Source organism: Cyclopterus lumpus, chromosome 13, assembly GCF_009769545.1.
Source record: "Cyclopterus lumpus isolate fCycLum1 chromosome 13, fCycLum1.pri, whole genome shotgun sequence".
Classification (NCBI taxonomy): Eukaryota; Metazoa; Chordata; class Actinopteri; order Perciformes; family Cyclopteridae; genus Cyclopterus; species Cyclopterus lumpus.
Window position 1 is genome coordinate 19,812,906 of NC_046978.1, and position 9,661 is coordinate 19,822,566.

Consider the following 9,661-nt stretch of genomic DNA (forward strand, 5'->3'; position numbering starts at 1 on the left):
GGGTCTGAGGGTCTGAGGGTCTGAGGGTCTGAGGGTCTGAGGGTCTGAAGGTCTGAGGGTCTGAGGGTCTGAGGGTGTGAGGGTCTGAAGGTCTGAGGGTCTGAGGGTCTGAGGGTCTGAGGGTCTGAAGGTCTGAAGGTCTGAGGGTCTGAGGGTCTGAGGGTCTGAGGGTCTGAGGGTCTGAAGGTCTGAGGGTCTGAGGGTCTGAGGGTCTGAGGGTGTGAGGGTCTGAAGGTCTGAGGCCGTCCTCTCGTCCTCTGTTCACAGGCCATCGGAGAGAATGTGGAGATAATCAGGAATGTGCGAGGAGAGCAATGGAGGGGCGAGTATATCAAGCGCTCCTCTGTGTTGTTGATCACTTGGTCTTAAACGTTGTTGTTGATCACTTGGTCTCAAACGTTGTTGTTGATCACTTGGTCTCAAACGTTGTTGTTGATCACTTGGTCTCAAACGTTGTTGTTGATCACTTGGTCTCAAACGTTGTTGTTGATCACTTGATCTCAAACGTTGTTGTTGATCACTTGGTCTCAAACGTTGTTGTTGATCACTTGGTCTCAAACGTTGTTGTTGATCACTTGGTCTTAAACGTTGTTGTTGATCACTTGGTCTCAAACGTTGTTGTTGATCACTTGGTCTTAAACGTTGTTGTTGATCACTTGGTCTCAAACGTTGTTGTTGATCACTTGGTCTCAAACGTTGTTGTTGATCACTTGGTCATAAACGTTGTTGTTGATCACATTTCTACAACTTTGATCAGTCGACACATTTTGAACGTGAGAATTTACTAAAATCTCTCCATCGAGTTATTTAGTTCTTTGGAACTTTCCAGCTGTAAATATTTATTTTATATATTTTTAACAATGAACAGTGAGAGTGAGGAACCTTTATCTGGTCCTGAACCAGTCTGAGTGTAGTCCTGGTCCTCTATAGACCTCAGTGTAGTCCTGGTCCTCTATAGACCTCCATCAGTAAACAGACCACCAGAGAGAAGACGGTCTGGTTCTATACAGTTCTTCTTAAAGCTCCTCATCGGACCGGTCCACTGTGTACTGACCCAGATCCAGCAGAGACCAGTCCACCGTGGACAGACCCAGATCCAGCAGAGACCAGTCCACCGTGGACTGACCCAGATCCAGCAGAGACCAGTCCACCGTGGACAGACCCAGATCCAGCAGAGACCAGTCCACCGTGGACAGACCCAGATCCAGCAGAGACCAGTCCACCGTGGACAGACCCAGATCCAGCAGAGACCGGTGAATGCAGTCACACAAAGTGCACCAGAGACCACTGACCTGTAAAGGTCAAAGGTCGGCGTTTGATGTTCAGGAACAAATGCCCTGAAGCTGCAGAGGTCCGTGTTCTGTGACACAACTAGCGGCTTGCAGGTTTGGACCTGCACGGGTGACGTGGCCTGAGAAGAGATGCGCCGTGCATGAGCATCTCATGTGTGTATATATATATATATATATATATATAAATAAATATCACCTTTCAAACAAAGTAAATGCAATTCATTGACAAGACAATTGACAATGCATATAAATATAAATAAATATTTGATTTAGAATCTGCTCATCAAGCGTTTGCTGCTGAACGTTTTCACACGTTCTGTAAAATGTTCTGTTTTTAGAAACCACAGAAATGCAGTAGATGGTGGAAAAAGACCAGATGCTCTGAATATAAAACATTCTTAAAAAAGGATTTCCACGTTTATGTTGTATTTAATGAATGCTGTAAAGTTAAATGGTTCCTTCAGTTGGATTCTCGAGTGATAACGGAATAAAGATGTGAGGTGATTGTGACATCATAACAATAGTTAAACATCTGTAGTCTACACACCACGGTCACATGACTTCATGTTAGTCTATAGAGGAACTCCACCAACATCACATGACTTCATGTCTATAGAGGAACTCCATCACGGTCACATGACTTCATGTTAGTCTATAGAGGAACTCCATCACGGTCACATGACTTCATGTTAGTCTATAGAGGAACTCCACCACGGTCACATGACTTCATGTCTATAGAGGAACTCCACCACGGTCACATGACTTCATGTTAGTCTATAGAGGAACTCCACCACGGTCACATGACTTCATGTTAGTCTATAGAGGAACTCCATCACGGTCACATGACTTCATGTCTATAGAGGAACTCCACCACGGTCACATGACTTCATGTCTATAGAGGAACTCCATCACGGTCACATGACTTCATGTCTATAGAGGAACTCCATCACGGTCACATGACTTCATGTCTATAGAGGAACTCCATCACGGTCACATGACTTCATGTCTATAGAGGAACTCCATCACGGTCACATGACTTCATGTCTATAGAGGAACTCCATCACGGTCACATGACTTCATGTCTATAGAGGAACTCCATCACGGTCACATGACTTCATGTCTATAGAGGAACTCCATCACGGTCACATGACTTCATGTTAGTCTATAGAGGAACTCCATCACGGTCACATGACTTCATGTCTATAGAGGAACTCCACCACGGTCACATGACTTCATGTTAGTCTATAGAGGAACTCCATCACGGTCACATGACTTCATGTTAGTCTATAGAGGAACTCCACCACGGTCACATGACCTCATGTTAGTCTATAGAGGAACTCCACCACGGTCACATGACCTCATGTTAGTCTATAGAGGAACTCCATCACGGTCACATGACTTCATGTCTATAGAGGAACTCCATCACGGTCACATGACTTCATGTTAGTCTATAGAGGAACTCCACCACGGTCACATGACTTCATGTTAGTCTATAGAGGAACTCCACCACGGTCACATGACTTCATGTCTATAGAGGAACTCCATCACGGTCACATTACTTCATGTCTATAGAGGAACTCCACCACGGTCACATGACTTCATGTTAGTCTATAGAGGAACTCCATCACGGTCACATGACTTCATGTCTATAGAGGAACTCCATCACGGTCACATGACTTCATGTCTATAGAGGAACTCCACCACGGTCACATGACTTCATGTCTATAGAGGAACTCCATCACGGTCACATGACTTCATGTCTATAGAGGAACTCCATCACGGTCACATGACTTCATGTCTATAGAGGAACTCCACCACGGTCACATGACTTCATGTCTATAGAGGAACTCCATCACGGTCACATGACTTCATGTTAGTCTATAGAGGAACTCCACCACGGTCACATGACTTCATGTCTATAGAGGAACTCCACCACGGTCACATGACTTCATGTCTATAGAGGAACTCCATCACGGTCACATGACTTCATGTCTATAGAGGAACTCCACCACGGTCACATGACTTCATGTCTATAGAGGAACTCCATCACGGTCACATGACTTCATGTCTATAGAGGAACTCCACCACGGTCACATGACTTCATGTCTATAGAGGAACTCCATCACGGTCACATGACTTCATGTTAGTCTATAGAGGAACTCCACCACGGTCACATGACTTCATGTTAGTCTATAGAGGAACTCCACCACGGTCACATGACTTCATGTTTATAGAGGAACTCCACCACGGTCACATGACTTCATGTTAGTCTATAGAGGAACTCCACCACGGTCACATGACTTCATGTCTATAGAGGAACTCCATCACGGTCACATGACTTCATGTCTATAGAGGAACTCCATCACGGTCACATGACTTCATGTTAGTCTATAGAGGAACTCCATCACGGTCACATGACTTCATGTCTATAGAGGAACTCCACCACGGTCACATGACTTCATGTTAGTCTATAGAGGAACTCCATCACGGTCACATGACTTCATGTTAGTCTATAGAGGAACTCCATCACGGTCACATGACTTCATGTTAGTCTATAGAGGAACTCCACCACGGTCACATGACTTCATGTTAGTCTATAGAGGAACTCCATCACGGTCACATGACTTCATGTTTATAGAGGAACTCCACCACGGTCACATGACTTCATGTTAGTCTATAGAGGAACTCCACCACGGTCACATGACTTCATGTCTATAGAGGAACTCCATCACGGTCACATGACTTCATGTCTATAGAGGAACTCCATCACGGTCACATGACTTCATGTTAGTCTATAGAGGAACTCCATCACGGTCACATGACCTCATGTTAGTCTATAGAGGAACTCCATCACGGTCACATGACTTCATGTCTATAGAGGAACTCCACCACGGTCACATGACTTCATGTCTATAGAGGAACTCCATCACGGTCACATGACTTCATGTCTATAGAGGAACTCCATCACGGTCACATGACTTCATGTCTATAGAGGAACTCCATCACGGTCACATGACTTCATGTCTATAGAGGAACTCCATCACGGTCACATGACTTCATGTCTATAGAGGAACTCCATCACGGTCACATGACTTCATGTCTATAGAGGAACTCCATCACGGTCACATGACTTCATGTTAGTCTATAGAGGAACTCCATCACGGTCACATGACTTCATGTCTATAGAGGAACTCCACCACGGTCACATGACTTCATGTTAGTCTATAGAGGAACTCCATCACGGTCACATGACTTCATGTTAGTCTATAGAGGAACTCCACCACGGTCACATGACCTCATGTTAGTCTATAGAGGAACTCCACCACGGTCACATGACCTCATGTTAGTCTATAGAGGAACTCCATCACGGTCACATGACTTCATGTCTATAGAGGAACTCCATCACGGTCACATGACTTCATGTTAGTCTATAGAGGAACTCCACCACGGTCACATGACTTCATGTTAGTCTATAGAGGAACTCCACCACGGTCACATGACTTCATGTCTATAGAGGAACTCCATCACGGTCACATTACTTCATGTCTATAGAGGAACTCCACCACGGTCACATGACTTCATGTTAGTCTATAGAGGAACTCCATCACGGTCACATGACTTCATGTCTATAGAGGAACTCCATCACGGTCACATGACTTCATGTCTATAGAGGAACTCCACCACGGTCACATGACTTCATGTCTATAGAGGAACTCCATCACGGTCACATGACTTCATGTCTATAGAGGAACTCCATCACGGTCACATGACTTCATGTCTATAGAGGAACTCCACCACGGTCACATGACTTCATGTCTATAGAGGAACTCCATCACGGTCACATGACTTCATGTTAGTCTATAGAGGAACTCCACCACGGTCACATGACTTCATGTCTATAGAGGAACTCCACCACGGTCACATGACTTCATGTCTATAGAGGAACTCCATCACGGTCACATGACTTCATGTCTATAGAGGAACTCCACCACGGTCACATGACTTCATGTCTATAGAGGAACTCCATCACGGTCACATGACTTCATGTCTATAGAGGAACTCCACCACGGTCACATGACTTCATGTCTATAGAGGAACTCCATCACGGTCACATGACTTCATGTTAGTCTATAGAGGAACTCCACCACGGTCACATGACTTCATGTTAGTCTATAGAGGAACTCCACCACGGTCACATGACTTCATGTTTATAGAGGAACTCCACCACGGTCACATGACTTCATGTTAGTCTATAGAGGAACTCCACCACGGTCACATGACTTCATGTCTATAGAGGAACTCCATCACGGTCACATGACTTCATGTCTATAGAGGAACTCCATCACGGTCACATGACTTCATGTTAGTCTATAGAGGAACTCCATCACGGTCACATGACTTCATGTCTATAGAGGAACTCCACCACGGTCACATGACTTCATGTTAGTCTATAGAGGAACTCCATCACGGTCACATGACTTCATGTTAGTCTATAGAGGAACTCCATCACGGTCACATGACTTCATGTTAGTCTATAGAGGAACTCCACTACGGTCACATGACTTCATGTCTATAGAGGAACTCCATCACGGTCACATGACTTCATGTCTATAGAGGAACTCCATCACGGTCACATGACTTCATGTCTATAGAGGAACTCCACCACGGTCACATGACTTCATGTCTATAGAGGAACTCCATCACGGTCACATGACTTCATGTCTATAGAGGAACTCCATCACGGTCACATGACTTCATGTTAGTCTATAGAGGAACTCCACCACGGTCACATGACTTCATGTCTATAGAGGAACTCCATCACGGTCACATGACTTCATGTCTATAGAGGAACTCCATCACGGTCACATGACTTCATGTTAGTCTATAGAGGAACTCCATCACGGTCACATGACCTCATGTTAGTCTATAGAGGAACTCCATCACGGTCACATGACTTCATGTCTATAGAGGAACTCCACCACGGTCACATGACTTCATGTCTATAGAGGAACTCCATCACGGTCACATGACTTCATGTCTATAGAGGAACTCCATCACGGTCACATGACTTCATGTCTATAGAGGAACTCCATCACGGTCACATGACTTCATGTCTATAGAGGAACTCCATCACGGTCACATGACTTCATGTCTATAGAGGAACTCCATCACGGTCACATGACTTCATGTCTATAGAGGAACTCCATCACGGTCACATGACTTCATGTTAGTCTATAGAGGAACTCCATCACGGTCACATGACTTCATGTCTATAGAGGAACTCCACCACGGTCACATGACTTCATGTTAGTCTATAGAGGAACTCCATCACGGTCACATGACTTCATGTTAGTCTATAGAGGAACTCCACCACGGTCACATGACCTCATGTTAGTCTATAGAGGAACTCCACCACGGTCACATGACCTCATGTTAGTCTATAGAGGAACTCCATCACGGTCACATGACTTCATGTCTATAGAGGAACTCCATCACGGTCACATGACTTCATGTTAGTCTATAGAGGAACTCCACCACGGTCACATGACTTCATGTTAGTCTATAGAGGAACTCCACCACGGTCACATGACTTCATGTCTATAGAGGAACTCCATCACGGTCACATTACTTCATGTCTATAGAGGAACTCCACCACGGTCACATGACTTCATGTTAGTCTATAGAGGAACTCCATCACGGTCACATGACTTCATGTCTATAGAGGAACTCCATCACGGTCACATGACTTCATGTCTATAGAGGAACTCCACCACGGTCACATGACTTCATGTCTATAGAGGAACTCCATCACGGTCACATGACTTCATGTCTATAGAGGAACTCCATCACGGTCACATGACTTCATGTCTATAGAGGAACTCCACCACGGTCACATGACTTCATGTCTATAGAGGAACTCCATCACGGTCACATGACTTCATGTTAGTCTATAGAGGAACTCCACCACGGTCACATGACTTCATGTCTATAGAGGAACTCCACCACGGTCACATGACTTCATGTCTATAGAGGAACTCCATCACGGTCACATGACTTCATGTCTATAGAGGAACTCCACCACGGTCACATGACTTCATGTCTATAGAGGAACTCCATCACGGTCACATGACTTCATGTCTATAGAGGAACTCCACCACGGTCACATGACTTCATGTCTATAGAGGAACTCCATCACGGTCACATGACTTCATGTTAGTCTATAGAGGAACTCCACCACGGTCACATGACTTCATGTTAGTCTATAGAGGAACTCCACCACGGTCACATGACTTCATGTTTATAGAGGAACTCCACCACGGTCACATGACTTCATGTTAGTCTATAGAGGAACTCCACCACGGTCACATGACTTCATGTCTATAGAGGAACTCCATCACGGTCACATGACTTCATGTCTATAGAGGAACTCCATCACGGTCACATGACTTCATGTTAGTCTATAGAGGAACTCCATCACGGTCACATGACTTCATGTCTATAGAGGAACTCCACCACGGTCACATGACTTCATGTTAGTCTATAGAGGAACTCCATCACGGTCACATGACTTCATGTTAGTCTATAGAGGAACTCCATCACGGTCACATGACTTCATGTTAGTCTATAGAGGAACTCCACTACGGTCACATGACTTCATGTCTATAGAGGAACTCCATCACGGTCACATGACTTCATGTCTATAGAGGAACTCCATCACGGTCACATGACTTCATGTCTATAGAGGAACTCCACCACGGTCACATGACTTCATGTTAGTCTATAGAGGAACTCCATCCCGGTCACATGACTTCATGTCTATAGAGGAACTCCACCACGGTCACATGACTTCATGTTAGTCTATAGAGGAACTCCATCACGGTCACATGACTTCATGTTAGTCTATAGAGGAACTCCACCACGGTCACATGACTTCATGTTAGTCTATAGAGGAACTCCACCACGGTCACATGACTTCATGTTAGTCTATAGAGGAACTCCATCACGGTCACATGACTTCATGTTAGTCTATAGAGGAACTCCACTACGGTCACATGACTTCATGTCTATAGAGGAACTCCACCACGATCACATGACTTCATGTTAGTCTATAGAGGAACTCCATCACGGTCACATGACTTCATGTTAGTCTATAGAGGAACTCCACTACGGTCACATGACTTCATGTCTATAGAGGAACTCCACCACGGTCACATGACTTCATGTTAGTCTATAGAGGAACTCCATCACGGTCACATGACTTCATGTTAGTCTATAGAGGAACTCCACCACGGTCACATGACTTCATGTTAGTCTATAGAGGAACTCCACCACGGTCACATGACTTCATGTTAGTCTATAGAGGAACTCCATCACGGTCACATGACTTCATGTTAGTCTATAGAGGAACTCCACTACGGTCACATGACTTCATGTCTATAGAGGAACTCCACCACGGTCACATGACTTCATGTCTATAGAGGAACTCCACCACGATCACATGACTTCATGTTAGTCTATAGAGGAACTCCATCACGGTCACATGACTTCATGTCTATAGAGGAACTCCATCACGGTCACATGACTTCATGTTAGTCTATAGAGGAACTCCATCACGGTCACATGACCTCATGTTAGTCTATAGAGGAACTCCATCACGGTCACATGACTTCATGTCTATAGAGGAACTCCACCACGGTCACATGACTTCATGTCTATAGAGGAACTCCATCACGGTCACATGACTTCATGTCTATAGAGGAACTCCATCACGGTCACATGACTTCATGTCTATAGAGGAACTCCATCACGGTCACATGACTTCATGTTAGTCTATAGAGGAACTCCACTACGGTCACATGACTTCATGTCTATAGAGGAACTCCATCACGGTCACATGACTTCATGTCTATAGAGGAACTCCATCACGGTCACATGACTTCATGTCTATAGAGGAACTCCATCACGGTCACATGACTTCATGTTAGTCTATAGAGGAACTCCATCACGGTCACATGACTTCATGTCTATAGAGGAACTCCATCACGGTCACATGACTTCATGTCTATAGAGGAACTCCACCACGGTCACATGACTTTATGTCTATAGAGGAACTCCACCACGGTCACATGACTTCATGTCTATAGAGGAACTCCATCACGGTCACATGACTTCATGTCTATAGAGGAACTCCATCACGGTCACATGACTTCATGTTAGTCTATAGAGGAACTCCATCACGGTCACATGACTTCATGTTAGTCTATAGAGGAACTCCATCACGGTCACATGACTTCATGTCTATAGAGGAACTCCATCACGGTCACATGACTTCATGTTAGTCTATAGAGGAACTCCATCACGGTCACATG